Here is a 16,472-nt window from a genome sequence, read left to right on the forward strand (position 1 = left end):
ATGATCCGAAGTTAGTCGATTGCTCAAGGGGACCCCTTCTGTCCAAAAAGAACCTTTTCCATCTCATCAGACTGAAATGGTAGATCAACCCCGATCTACTTCCTCTGGATCTCAAGTGTTCATGATGAGCATGCCCATTAATGTGGCTACCCTATCAAAATACTATCAAACTCTAGCTCCCACAGAGGGAAAGAAAAAGAAGTTCCACCTTCTTCTTCTACCTTGGGTTCTTTTCCTCTGCAAATCTAGTATCCTAACCTTGATTCCACTCCACAGCCACCCTCTCGAGGTGTGCTATGAAAATTCTCATACAATCTCAATGCCCAAGCTACTCAGCACTACAATATTGTTGAATATTTGGCTCAGGCTTAGGTACCATCAGCTATGTCGGCTCTCAAGCTACTCCAAAGCTGCCCATCACAACGGAAATCTTTGCTATCAGCTATTAGGGGCATCGATCCCACCGATTCTAATTTGATCTATTTCTATCTAAAGAACCATGTTCTGAGACTCTCTCATCAGATTTCCTTTCTTATTGAGGTAATCGTTAATGAAAAGACCATCCACCATACTGTCATTGATGAAGGTGTTTCTACCTACATCATGTCAACTGCATGCTGGAAGGCTATTGGTTCCCCTACACTAAACAAGTCTCCGAACACATTGGAAGCTTTTTATGGGCATGATTTGCGACCCTTCAATGTCTTATCCAACCTTGCCATCACCCTGGAAGGAAAAAAAATGCAAGTCGAACTAGAGATTGTTGATGCCAAACTCAATTATAATCTTCTACTCGGCCTACGTTGAAATCATGCCATGCATGCTGTGGCCTCCTCTTTCTTTCATGTGATATATTTTCCCCATAAAGGGAAGATTGTCACCATTGATCAATTGTCTTTCTTTGCCTCTTCCTCATCTAACGGCAACATTCCATATGTCAAGCACTTTGGTGCTCCCTTTAAGAGCGTGGGGGCAGGTCTCTTCAAAGATTCTACCTTAATGGGGATTTTTCCACTCCCACCTCCTCATGTTGCCTCTATCAACATGATCTCGTCAAATCTGATCCCTGGATCATATCTACACGAGATCTAGTTGATTCTTGGGGTGACATCATGCTGCTTAGTCTTGATGAGGTCAACTACGTGGAAATTATTTCAGCCACAAACTCTGCATTCTTTGATTCTCATATCCTGAAGACCTCCCTTGATATTTATTCTGAATCCCCCTAGCTTCGCACTTTTGAATCATCTGATCCCTTATTTGAGACCTTCCTCACATATGAAGGTATCATGGAAATCATGTCTCTCGAGGAACCACCATGGATCAATACCCATCATCGCTCCTCATTCTTGCCTTACCTGGTTGTCATGTCTACCTTTGTTGGAGATTCCTCTTCTCCATTTCCACCACCAACTGTTACTTATGAAGTATGGCCTGAACAAAATTTGGGTAATATTACCCAAATGATGCCGATTGACATCTCTATCAAATCTGGTGTCATTGAACACATTCATATCAAGGTATATTGTTCTCCAGATGAGATCAAGACATATACTCATCTTTTTCAGGAATTTCGTGATGTGTTTGTGTGGTCTTACGAAGAAATTCCTGACATTGATCCTAGCATTGTGGTGCATGAAATACCAACGTATCCGAATGAAAAACCGTTTGCAACGGCTTCATCCGGTGCACCCTAGAAAGGCCATTGCTATTAGGGGCGAAGTCAAAAAGATTCTCAAAGTTGGATTCATTTATCCCATTCCCCTTACACACTAGGTGTCCAGTATTGTCCCAGTGAATAAAAAACAAGGCACAATCTGTGTTTGCATGGATTATCAAGATCTTAATCGTACTTGTCCTAAATACAACTATCCTACTCCCTTGATTGATTAAATCATTGATGAATGTGCCAGGAGCGAGATTTTTTCCTTTATGGACGGTTTTGTTGGTTACAACCAGACCAATATCGCACCAGCTGACCAAGAGAAGACGTACTTTATCTACCCATGGAGTACGTTCTCATACAAGAAGCTCCCTTTCGGCCTAAAAAATGTTGGGGCCACATTTCAATGGGCAATGTCCTATGTGTTTCATGATATTCGCAACATTGTCCAACCTTACATGGATGACCTTCCTGCCCATTCTTGTAAGCGACAAGATCACCCAAACCACCTTCGGAATCGATAATACACTTTGCCTTGCTTGTGCAATGACAGGTAATGGATGTTCGAAGATGGCGATGAATCATATTTTAGCTCTTTTCTCGACTCATTTAAACCCACATGAAAAGATTGTTGAGTATTGTTTTGCTTTTTGACTCGTTAAAGAGAATAAAAATGGGGGTCCACTTTCAGCTCTTATTCGACGCTTTAAAAATGAAAAGATGGCCGAGTCCTTATTGTTTCGAACTTGTTAACAAATGTGAAACTTCATGTTCCCAGTATAAATTTACCCCTTTTTGGGGCTGGGAGGCACTATTTACGAAAAAGGTACTCCTTGACTGAAATGGTCAAGAGGTTATCTCAAATATTGGTTTCTACATTTTCGGGCTCAAGAGACACAAACCTACAAAAAGCTACCACGTGGAGTTTTATTTTACATGTCTTTTCAAACTCTCTAAACATGAAAAAAATACCAAGTTATAGCTTTGTCGGACTCGTTAAACTATTAAATGACATCGAATTAGTCACCATGACAAACATGAGCTTCTCCTTCCTAGGGCTCATTAAACTTACTAGGTCGGATTCATCCGAAGGATAAACTTACAGTGCAAGCACATGCTATCCCCTTCAAGCTTGTGATTAAAAAAATAATTGGGGTACTATCCAGAAATGGTGGGGGAAAAAATTGGAAACCTATCGAGTCATGTCGGCAACTCACTCTTGAACATGACACTCTTTGCTTTATGCTGGGTTGGGACATCCTCCTTTACATAATTGACCTTCCTAGGTTTGGCCATTTATTTTTGCCTTCCATCTGATCTCTGCTATGTCGCCATGACCATTGATCCTATGGATCCAAAAGCTGCCAAACTTCCAGTTGTGTCACTGGTATGTTCAAGAGTTGTCCTTCTGTAGTTACATTTACCTCTATTTCTCTGTATCATCCAAAATCTTTTTTCATCCTTTCATCTCGCATCAATGATGTGGGATTCATTATGGCCCTCCTTTGACATGGTCACTTTCTATTGACATCATCTCATTATTTGGGAAGTTGATCGAGAGACTCCCTTCTAGTACCTTAGAGCTTGCATGCCTCAATGGAAATGTTTTCGCACTCGACGACAAGTTCACATCATTGGCTTTTGATCGAGTGATTTCATAGGTGTTAGACTTCAATTCCTATATTCACATTCCATGAATTGTGATGATAGTACCTTAAGGGCCATTGTCATTATTGGTGGTTTCTTTTGAACTTGTTAACAGTTTACATCATAGATTGCTAATCAAGCGACCTTCTACCATGTTCAACATCAACACATTTATTCGCATGCTAGAATCTGAACTTTGATTAGGTTGTGCTGTAGCGCAAGACCCTAGACTCAGATCATGAAAGTATAGGTTGTGAAGTGGTGTGACATGGTTTATGATGATATGCATGTCTCTTTCAAATGGTTCGTTGTGACTAGACCATGAGTTATCATATGTCATCCTTCTCATTATTGGGTGATTGCGACCATACCTTGGTTTCATTATGATCCTCTTTGATGGATGGTCGTGCCCATGCCTAGATCCATTTACATTATCATTCTTTGGGTGGCTGCGTCCATGCCACCATTAATGTATCATTTGACATAGATCTTAGTTTATGTATATGTATATGTACTTTCTTGTATGTTTTCCAATGGCAGATCGGTTCCCTGCGCAGATTTATAAATCATTTCATCCCTCACTCTGGTCCGTCCTTCTGAATTTAGGGGGCGTCTGCTACACAACATTTTGTCACTGTCCGTATACTACCCATTTCGTGATCCTGGAGGACCTCTACAGTGAACCCCGCATGCTTTTCTTTCATGGAGAAACTCCTATTATGTCCCTCTTCATGAGCAGATCATTTCCATTTTGCACCATTTCCCATGAAACTTATGTTCTTCCCAATTTACAAGACCAATGCTAATGACCTTTGTCTTCCCCATGCAAAATGTGCAAAGATTAGCACTGTTCCTATGTCGATCAGTTTGACTGAGTTGTGTTCTAGTCGCATTGGTCCTATTGTGGGATTCTTTTTAAATTAGAGCTTAAGCTTCCATCTATATAAGCTCCGTAATAGAAGTCTGGTAAATGGTTTGGTCGGATGGGGTCGAGCATGACCATTTGTTCTCCTTTCCCTTCTAGTGATGGAACTACCTCAAGGAATAATTCATTCTCCCATGAGAAGAGGATCCATCTCCCATCCATATTTTCTATATAAACCTCCCTTCTTCCCAAGCACAAACTAATGCCTAGTGTGAAAATCAGAGTGAGAGTTTTGGCTAAGTGTAAATATACCAGACAAACAAGCTATTACTAGTTGTATCCATTTAATTGTGTGAGGGAGAAGTGTGCTTGGTTTGTAGTGAAGCCTAAAGGGAAGAGTCTTTAAACTATTATTGTTTGAAGCCATCATGAACTACTACCAGAAGTGTGTGGGAACCTGGTCTTGTCAGAGGAAGACTGCGACGTCAAGACAAATGGTTGTAATCTCTCTTTGATATTAATATACACAATTATCGATTGATTTCCTACATTTTTTGTAATATTACATATTTGTGTCTTAATGCTTCTTGACTCATTAAGTAGGTTGAATTGCAATTTGTCTATTATTATGTTTGTGTGTTGTTGTTGTTTACTTGTTTCAGGAGCTTAAATAAGGAAGCGAGAGATTGCTGGAGCGAGAAAGTGAGGAGAACATCAAGCAGGATAAGTGACCAAGAGGTAGGCCCTCTTGATTGATTCTAATCTAAGGAAATCCTCCATAGAATGTATCTGTTGTGGCTAGAGCTATTATCGAGCTAGAGGAATCCGTTTGTGTCTGCACTTATAATTCTACTTCACCACATGGAGCCACACCACAACAACCCATACAACTCCAAGAACTTATAGAGGAGAAGGGGAATTGTTCACATATGCCTCCCGGGATGAGCATGTCCAACATTACCGCTCATGTGCTACTGAGTGGGGATGGCGAGAAGATGAAAATTGGCCACCCTACAAATGCCCCAAGGCCATTATTCAGTCAAACCTGGAAAAAAACTCAATTACCAACCCCCCCCTTTCACATGAAAATAAAACCTATCACTTGTATCATTTCAATGGGCATGAGGGACCAGGACAAGCTAGGGAGCCACACCACAACAACCCATACAATGCCAAGAACTTAGAGACCAGAAGGGGAATTATTCACATATGCCTCCCAGGCCGAGCATGGCCAACATTACCGTTCATGTGATACAGAGTGGGGATGGAGAAAAGATGAAAATCAGACACCCTATAAATGACTCAAAGCCATCCTTCTGGAATACCCGAAAAAACAACTCAATTACCAACGCACCTTTCACATGAAAATATGATCGAGGGACGAAAGCGAGCAGGGCCATGTTGCACAAAATATTGTCACCATGACATTTTGCAATCGGTGTGAGTATATCACCACTCATACTTTCCTCCTTTGTAAGTCTTAAACCTCAATTCTTCATGTCAAGCCTTGAAAAATAAGAGAAATCCCTTAAAAGTCTCTAAAACTCTGGTTCCGCACTTTCTCTTAGCATTACCTGTGGTCCCACACCTACTGGTCATGTCCCCTGCATACATGACCGCTCTGTCTCTGTGTAATGGGTGTGGACCCCTATAAAAGTAAGAAAGGCACAAGTACATTCTTAAAAACTCATTTTGAGTCATTTATGGATGCTTCTAGAAGGAATCTTGAGGTCTAACCTCTTTCCTTTACACTATAAAATGAAGCATTGGTCTGGTTATTAAAAAGGTTGAAAGCTGAATATTTTTGAGGTGAAATGTTGTTGGAATTTAGTCTTCCTAATTGAGCTTGAGAGGAGATATTACATACCTTTTTTGATCTCACTGGGAAGAGTGTGAGGCTTGTCAAAGTAGAGGATATTCCTGTTTGGATCCTAGGAGGAGCTTGTACAACATCAAGGTAGCAAAGGTTGTAAAGTTCTTCTATTTTCAAAGTTAATACAATCAAGTTTATTTTTCTCAATAAGCTGTGCTTTATGGTTTATTTCATGGATTCCTTGATCACCATGATGAATATGATTTACTATATTGGCTGTGCAGGTGTTATTTGATGTGTGCTTGTTTGTGATTGCAGGTTCTCAAAAGGAAACTCTTTCGAACAGTCGAAGCATGGTTGCCACAAACTAGCATTGGACTTAAGGTAGGGTCTAAAACACCTCTTAGTTTTTATTAATGAATCAAAATATATTTAGAGAAAGGTAGATTTGCTTGTCCTGCTTGTTGCTAGATATCTATTGATACTTGGGAGATCGGTCTTGTCTGCAAGAATGATTTATCTGGCCGACAAATTGGTGACCATACTAGGGAATGGAATTTGGTTTTTTCTTTTCCTTTTTCTTTGACTTGAGAAACTTTTTCTTGTTTCTGGTTTTTGCTTGATGTGTGTGGGATTGGGTAGTTTTTAGGATCTGGAGTATATATATATATATATATATATATATATATATATATATATATTATTTATTTTTATTTTATTTTATTTATTTATTTATTTTTTTCTGAAATTTTGAAGAGGACCACACTTTCTTTTACAAGACAGTGTGGACATCCCCACACTGTTCCTTTAGCGCAAAGAGCCGTACTGTATTTGGTTCTACTAGAAGCCTGTAGACCCTATCAAACTTTTTGAAAAACCCAAAATGTTTTCATCCAGTTAAGCTTAGGATTTATTTATGCTTTTTAGTCTCTTCCCAGATCTACATGTGTCCTGTCAAAAATTTATTGTAAGTAAGTTCCATTGGTATTTTTTGTTTTAGGTGATTTTCTAGAAGTTTTGCATGCCTGGATTGGTCTTCACCTGGTCTTTGTAGTGAATCAGAGATTAGAAGCCTAAGAAACCTTAGATAACCCTGGTCTTTTTGGCCTTCTTGATGTGTTTGACTGATTTGTGAAATATGCCCTTGCTGAGAAATAGATTTCGTTTTCTCTTTGCAAAGCTTTGAACGAACTTGCTTGTAAGTTTTGAATTTTATTTTTATAAAAGAAAACATAGATGGGTGTTTTTTGATTAATTTGTTATTCTGAATGAATTAATCCTTAGTTTATTGAATAACTAAGTAAAACATCCTCAAAAAAATTTAAAGCTTTTATTTCAATTAGGTTTTTAGAAGTTTTTAGATCTCAAGATTGATTTTTATAGTTTTGAGTGTTTTCTAGAAATTGTAGAATCTCTTTTGAAAGAAATTGTTTTCTTTAGTTTTTGAGTGTTGAAAAAGAAAAGGGATTTTTTGTGAGCATAATTAGTAGTCTCGTTTTGAGTTTATTGAGAAAGACAAAAAAGTTTTTTCCTTTCATTTACATGTTGAAAGAAAGATTTTTTTTTCAAAGAATTGCATTCTCAACTCTTTCTTTTAGCTAGAAATTCATTGAAGAGAAAGAATTGTTTATCATATTAAGTGCATTTTTAGTGTTTTTGGAGTCGAGTCTTCACACCATAAATTTTCATCTCCATTCCTATTGACTTAAGAAACAACCCATAAAAATAATGCTTAAATTAAAATTGATCTAGCAATCTTTTATTTGTAGGGCTATTATCACCAATATAGCTTACGTTAGTATCTTGGAGTAGGGAGTAATTAACTCTCCAAGATAGTTAAAACAAACAAGTAGCTATATCTTGTGGTAGGAAAAATATCCAATTGTAATTGATATAATCTGAGAAGCTCCTCTTAAAGGAGTCAATCACGAGATCATGTCCGAACCTTTGAGACAATCAAGTCTGTTTCATTGGAAAAGATATAATATTTGCGCGTATTAAAAATGGTAAACCTCGGATTAACCATTGTCGAGGAGCCTAGGGTCACTTGTTGGTAAGCCTCAGATTGATCATGTTGAGGAGCCTTCAAGGGTATTGAGCTTTGTTACTCTACCCTTGTGCATAGATCAGATCGTAGACTATTCCCCCAGTTGTATTTGTTACTGTTGGTATCCTTAGTGACCATAATCTTAAGATTCTTTCCTAAGGTGATGATGAAGGATGGGTCTCACTGTACCTGGAGCAGACGTTGACTAAACTCACTTGGACTCTCTGAGGGGTTCTCTTCACTTGAGACGGTTTTGTGAAGAAACTTGTGCCAGTCTATTTCATTAAGCAGGTTGTCGGGGTAACTGTTCCAACTGCCCTTTCTATATTGAATTCTGCGATGTTGGATTTCATCACCAACTAGTGTTTTCGGTACGGGAAGTTACTGTTTGTGTGTGGTTTGAACTCTTAGATTTTTTAGGCATGTGATTCAATTGTTTGGTTCTTCAGAGACTTTAGGTGGTTTTTATTGAGATTTTCTTTATTTGCGTGTGAAGTAATTAAAATATTTAATCGTGGTCGAATTACCGAGACAATCCCGTAGACTTCGGGGGAAACCTCCCGAGTATACACCAAGCTAGCTTGAAGGGATATGAGCTCTTGTAACACTTAGTGACAGTAGAGTTGGGTTACCGAAAGCTGGAGAATCTCCTTTAATTGTTCATCCTGATTATCAAGTTCAAGCAACAGAGTATATTTTTGAACCAATTTCATTTTTCAAAGTTACTGGTAGTATTTCTTCTACTAGTGAATTAACTGAAGAACCTGAAATTTCTGAGCCTGAAACTAAACCTTCTGCTACTCCATCTTTAGGATTTGCTTCTCCAACTTCTAGTGGTCCTGGTTCACCCAGGGTAGGAAGGATCATTACCCAAAATCTTCCTTCTGGACTCATTTCTATTCAAGAACTTGTTAGTCCGAAAGAAAATATATCTCTCCCTGAAAATCAACCAACTTTAGAACTTAGGGAGCGTGAATCAATTTTCTACAGTCCACCTAGGAGGGATGCTTGGTACGTCTCATTGACCAACTTTTTAGAAAATCCAGGTCTTAGTTTTTGACCACCTCGAATTCCTTTTCTAGAGGTTATTATCCTCCTTTGAATATGTCGAGATAGTCATCCATGTTTTCCCAATCACTGGAAACATTTTTATATGGTGGTCCTTCTGTTCCTTTTGGGTATCAGTCACTCACTGGTACTTTTTCAGGAGCATCTCCTCAACCCATTGAACATGGGATATCAACTAGTAATAATGGAACTCAACCGTTGAGCGTAGAAGAAATTCTTATGTTGTCTGGTACTATTCCAAATCCGCAACCTCAAGGTAGTCAGTTACCGCCTGGGGGGCAACCTCAAGGTACTTAATTACTGCCTCGGTGGCAACATCAAGGTAGTCAGTTATCGCTTGGGGGGAAACCTCAAGGACAGTACATACCTTCAGGATAGTACATACCTCAAGGTCAACCCCAGACTCAGTACAAACCTCAAGGTCAATCCCAGTCTCAATATATACCTAAAGGTCAACCCCAGTTTCAGTACGTGCCTCAAGGTTATCAACCTCAAGGTCAGTACCCAACCCAAGGTTTCCAACCACCTTCTGGTTAATCATTTGTACAAGGAATTGGAAATGTACCATTTAATTATCATCCCTATGCTCAACCTAGTTATTGTCCTCAATATGCTCAACCTTCTATGGGTCCATACCCCTTAATGAATATGGTGTGGGATCCATCTCAATCTCAACAGATTTTGCAACCTAATGTGTAGTTGTCATCTCAATCTGGACAACCTTTGGTTTCTGGTTCAACCCAACAACCTGTCCAGCCTACTATTCAAACTTCTGCACCTGGTGTAGCTCATCTGTCTGGGCCTAGTTCGCCTCGAACTCCACCTCAAACAACTACTGCAACTATGACAGTTTTTGTTCAATCTACCCCATCTACTTCTGGAGTATCGACAGCTCCAGTTTCTACTGTTCCTGCATCAACTCCTCAAGCCTCTTTACCTCAGTTGGGACCTACAATTCAGACCTCGGTTCAGATGCCTGTAGGAAAACCGGTCCAAGTACGGTTGTCACAAGTCAACCACAGTTCACTTATCAACCGTACCAAGGACAATACCAATTCGGTCCTATTGTGCAAAGCCCAGTTTACCAGTATCAACCATACCCTGGATATACTTATCAGCAACCTCAACAACCCCAGTTTGGTCCGGTTAATCCTGGCTTTCCGGGAGGATACAATATTCCAAATGCGATTCCAATTCCAAGTTATCCTGGATATCCTCCTCCTGGGGCTGGTCTTATGCCCCAGGGTTTTCATGCCCCTAACCATCAGTTACCATTTATTGCAACTTTGGACTTGCCTAATTTTTTGCGCCTTACGAATGATCTGATTAATTATCTTCCGTTTTGGCCACCAATGCCGAATAAGTTGCCCAATGATATCCCAAACTTTGAAGGTAAATCAGGAGAGGGTCTGTCAAACCATGTGATGACTTATCACCTCTGGTGTGCATCTAATTCCATTATTGATGATTCAATTCACTTACATCATTTTCAATGCACTCTGGTTGGTATTGCGGCCAAGTGGTACATTGAGTTACCGCGAGCTTATTTCTATAATTTTAGTCAATTAGCCACTTCATTCTTAACTCATTTTCAGTTTCCTGTCAGATATGACAATGGCATGGAATTCTTAACTTCATTAAAACAGTCAACGTCCACATATATTTCAGATCATATTCATGAATGGCGACGTAGATGACGTTTAGTGAAAGTTTTTATTCCGGATCAAATTTTAGCAGAATGGTTCATTAAATCATTATTACCTAAAATCACTGAGGATGTAGCTAAGGCAAGAGTTGTTACTGAAGAGCAAGTAATTGCTCAAGCTCAGTACCTTGACCTCGTTTATACAGAGTCGGGTATTTTACACGAAAAAATCCCTGACCTTTTGAAACAAAATCAAATAACTGTAGCTCTTTCAGGGTCTCATGCCGCTGATGGTATGATTGGTTCAGTTAGCACCAAAAGTAAGAAGAAATCTTCAAAGAATTCTTCTCCTATTATAACTTTACCAGATTCCTCGACATGAGACTCTTCCGCTGAAATTCCTGCCGATATTCATATCATAGAATCATCTACAGCCAAATCAAAATCCGGTGGTAAAAAGAAAGGGAAGAAGAAAAATAAACAAAACTCAAAAGAGAAATCAGATAAAACTGAATCTACTAATGAGAAAAGTAAACCTCGCTATCCTTGTCTCATTTGTGATGAAGAGCATTTTACAAGAGACTGCCCACATCGCACTGAGGTTGCGAAAATCGTCAAAGGTTCTCAAATGCCTACTGTCTTGAAGGATCCTTTTCCTAGTCAAGATAGTAAGATGATTGGTTCTTCCTCAAATGCCTCGGAAGAACCCATAATGATGATGTCTCATGTCAGGATTGCAATGTGATCACAAGATTATGGTAGTAAAAGTCCTGTTGGTGGTAAGGAAGCAGAATCTTCTAATTCAAACCCGTCAACTTCAACTCCTTCTGGTTCTGATCTGCTACATATCAAGAAACCTAACCCAGACTTAGTAATCAAACCACCTGCTAAAGGTATACTTCGGAAGTCAGCTTTCAATCCGCATGCGAGAGCTGCTCAGAATTATAACATTGTTAAAGACTTAGCTATTTCCCCTTCAGCAATGTCAGCCTTGGAGCTGCTGCAATCATGCCCAGTGCAACATAAATTACTATTTTCAGCTATAGGAGCTATTTATATTCAAGATTTGAACCTTATAATCTTTGATTTAGAGAATAGTACACCTAGCCTACCTCATCAAATGGCTTTCTAGATTCCATTTTTAGTCAAAAATAGACCTTGCTTTAGGACTGTAATTGATGAGGGAGCTTCTACGTGTATTATGTCGATCCAGTGTTGGAGATCGCTTGGTTCTCCTACACTCAATCAATCCCTGACGATTCTGAAGGATTTTGATGGCCATGGGTTCTATCCTTTTGTAATTATACAGGATTTACCTATAGGGGTTGAAGGAAAAACTATTAATCTAGACGTGGAAGTGGTTGACGCCCCTCTAGACTATAACCTTCTTTTGGGTCGCAGCGGGTCTTACGCTATGACTGCTATTGTTTCATCGGTCTTTCGGCTTATCAAGTTTCCTCATACTGGAAAGATCGTAACCATAGACGAGCTGACTTATTTTTCATCTGACCCAACCTCTTCTGAAAGTATCCAACATGTCGGTAAAACAACTATCCCTTACAAGGATGTTGAGGTAGGATTGATTAAAGATTCTAGTTTACTAGGAACTTTTTTCTTTCCTCCTCCTAACGTATCGCCTCTTACTGCAACTATTCATATGGTTTCATCAAGCACTATTGATTTTGATGATCCTTGGATCGTACCTTCCGAGTCTGAGGTGGATTCATTTGGTGATGCAATTCCTTTGAGTCCCTATGAAATTTCATATCAGGCTGTACAATCATTTTCTAACTCTTGTTCAACCAAAATTGATCTAATGAATGTGGTCCATGGAGAATCACTTTCAATATCAACCTTAGATTCAATAACTTTTTCCGAGCTTGTTCATACCAATGAGCAGATTCGTGAACTTTTGTCTGTTGATGATTTGCCATGGAAGGGTCTTCATCATCGATCTTCGTTTTTACCTGATCTTGATCATTTTGAAAATGATTTTTCATCTATTTTTACTATTGATTATGTCAAAGAACCACAGAATCCATTGCAACATCTTGATTCTGAGTTAAATTTGGGAAATATCTCTCGAATGGTTCCTATTGACATTTCAGTTAAACCTGTAATTATTGAAAACATTCATATAGGTGCTTCCTGTATGGACAATGAACTCCAAACTTATAAAGCCCTATTTCAAGATTTTTGTGACGTGTTTTCCTGGTCATATGAAGAAATGCTAGGAATCGATCCGTCAATTTTTGTCCATGAAATTAAAACTTACCTAGATGCTAAACCTGTCTGGCAACGTTTGTGTCAAATACATCCGTGAAAATTTGCTGCTATTAAAACTGAAGTTGAGAAATTACTTCGAGCAGGTTTCATTTATCCAATTCCCTTAACGTATTGGGTATCAAATATTGTCCCTGTTAAAAAAAAGCAAGGAACGATAAGAATATGTATCAATTATAGGGATATTAATCGAGCTTGTCCTAAAGACAATTATCCAACCCCCTATATCGATCAAATCATTGATGATTGTGCCAGCAGTGAAATATTCTCCCTTATGGATGGTTTTTCCGGTTACAATCAAATCAACATACTCCTTGCTAGTCAACCAAAAACGGCTTTCATTTTTACATGGGGGACATTTGCTTATTGCAAATTACCTTTTGGACTGAAGAACACTAGAGCAACTTTTCAAAGAGCTATGTCTTACGCGTTTCACGACATCGAGCACATTGTGCAGCCATATCTCGATGATTTACCTGCCCATTCATTACGTAAAGCCAATCATCTCACTCATTTACGAGCAATCTTTATGAGATGTAGGCATTATCAAATTAGGCTGAATCCACACAAATGTGTTTTCTGTATAGAAATGGGTCATTTACTGGGATTCATTGTTTCAAAGGTCGGCATTCGTGTCGATCCCTCAAAGGTTGAAGCTATTGTCAAATTGCCTCATCCTTTGACTCTTCGCCAACTCCAAAGTTTGCAAGGAAAAGCAAACTTTTTACGTTGTTTCATTCCTAACTACGCCAAGATAACAAATGGTTTTACCAGGTTGTTGAAACAGAATACTCCATTCTTTTGGGATGAGATAGCTGACAGATCTTTTAATGCACTTAAACATGCGTTGACCCATGCACCATTATTGCATCCTCCCAACTACAACCAAGATTACTTCTTGTACCTTGCTACTTCTCATTCCACCACTGGGATGATTTTAGTTCGGGAAGAAGAATTCAACAGTGAACATGTGATTTACTATCTTAATCAAACTTTAAATCCAACTAAGTTTAAATATTCGCATGTCGAGAAATTGGCCTTGGCAGCTGTTCAAGTTGTCCAAAGATTTCGTCATTACATCTTACTACACAAAACTGTAGTAATTTCTGACTGCAACCCTATGATATATATTTTGACCAAACAATTGCCAGGGGGAAAGTATTCCAAATGGATAATTATCCTGTAGGAATTTGACTTGGAATTTGAAAAATCCAAGGCAAAGAAATCTTTTGTTTTTGCTAAATTGATGTGTGATTTCCCGCGTGCTGATATTGAAACTGTGGTGGAAGAGCCCATTGTGGATGAATAATTGTTTCTTATCAGTACTCTTAATCCATGGTATGGAGATATCATTGTTTATCTCCAAACCCAATCTTATCGACCTAAAATTTCATGATCGCAGCAACGAAAAATATGTTTCCAATCCCAACAATACAAAATCATTGGAGATACACTCTATTGTCGTGGGGCAGATTTTGTTTTCCGACGTTGTTTAACTCATGAAGAAGCTGAAAAGGTTCTAAATGACTATCACTCTAGAGCATGTGATGGTCATATGTCTGGGTATGCCACAGCCCAAAAGATATTGTGCGCTCGTTATTTCTAGCCATATTTATTTAAAGATTGTACCTATGTGGTCCGAAAATGCCACAATTGTCAAATTTTTTATTGTAAGATGCGTGCTCCACCTGCTCCTCTCCACCCTATAATTGTTGTTGGTCCTTTTGCAATGTGGGGTATTGACTTTATTACATGTAACCCTCACTCAGCCGGGGGGCATGCGTATTGCAGTGGATTATTTTACTAAGTGGGCTGAGGTGATGCCTACATTTTCGACAGACAGCAAAACTGCTGCAATTTTCATTTTCAATCATATAATTACTAGATTCAGTGTTCCTCAAGCGATTATTATCGATCATGGGAGTCATTTTCGAAAAATCATGATGACTGAACTAATAGATCAACTTGGCCTGCGTCACGATAGTTCTACTCCATATTACCCACAGGCTAATGGTTCGGTTGAAGTTATCAACAAAGTTCTAGTCATTATGATCCGACAAATCATTGACATTCATAGGTCGAATTGGCATAACATGTTATTTTCAACACTTTGGGCATATCGAACCTTAGTAAAAACATCAACTAGTTTCACTCCTTTTCAATTGGTTTATGGTTTGGAAGTAGTATTACCCATTGAATGCGAAATTCTGTCATTGCAAATAGCCATAGAATTACACCCAGCCACTTCCAAAGATGAGAAACGTTTGTTGTACTTAGCTCAGCTAGATGAGAATCGACGTGATGCTGCATTAGCAATCGAAACTCATGCCAAATGAATTAAAGCTTAGTACAATCGAAATGTTACACACTGTAATTTTTTGGAAGGAGACCTAGTCTTACTATATGATCAAGCAAATGATAAGCTAGGCGCTGGAAAATTTGTATCTATGTGGCATGGTCCTTATGTTGTTCAGCGAAAGTTGGCGAAAGGGGCCTATGAATTGGTAGATTTTGACGATGTCTCTTTGGGTAAAACCAGAAATGGTCTTTATCTAAAAAGATATTATGCTTAAATCTGAGTGTGGAGATTTTAGTTAGATTAGTTTCTTTCTAGATACTGTGTTTTAGATTAGAAAAGTGTGCTTAGTTTAGAGAGTGATTTTATCATTATTTTTGCTCATCTTGATTTTACTCTTGATATTGCAGATGTCGACATCCCTTCAAACATACATTGGTTTCACTGATGGTGCTTGTCGTAATACATGAAACATTTCTTCCGCAACTTGGGTTATCTATTCACCCTCTAATGAGTTGGTATCTATGCATGGGGTAAACCTCGGTCAAACAATGAACAACATTGCAGAGTATAGTGCAGTGATTGAGTTATTATCTGAATCCATCTCATTCGGGATTCGTAGTTTGATTGTTAGGTTAGATTCTGAACTCATTGTATTGTAGCTTAATGGAGTTTATGCCATTAGAAATCCAGTATTATTAAGATTATTTTTGAGAGTTCGTCTCTTGGAACGTGAATTTGACTATATTGAATATCAGCATATTCCAAGATATTTAAATACATTAATAGATGCAATTGCTTCTCGAATGTTAAATAAAAATTTGCATTAATCAAACAGTAAATTTAAAAACATTCCATAACATGTTATACAAGATAGCCAGTAATAGCGATATAGCATAGCATAGAAGTGTGTCAAATATACATCGTCTCTGATAATAGGTTAAAAAAAACCTTATGATCAGCAAAAATGATAGTACAAAAAGCAAAAATGTCTTATGAGTCTACAAAGGTGATCATCCTACCACTAGTGATGATCACGATAAGAAACCACTGCTCGGGCCACCCTACAAAGGAACCTCCTGAAAGGTCCTGGGACCCCAATCACATAACACTGTAACCTAAGTGGAATATCATCTATGCTAGTA

Source organism: Pinus tabuliformis, chromosome 5_2 (assembly GCF_031772625.1).
Source record: "Pinus tabuliformis cultivar Carrire ecotype Pingquan chromosome 5_2, CPIR1, whole genome shotgun sequence".
In the NCBI taxonomy this organism is placed as follows: domain Eukaryota; kingdom Viridiplantae; phylum Streptophyta; class Pinopsida; order Pinales; family Pinaceae; genus Pinus; species Pinus tabuliformis.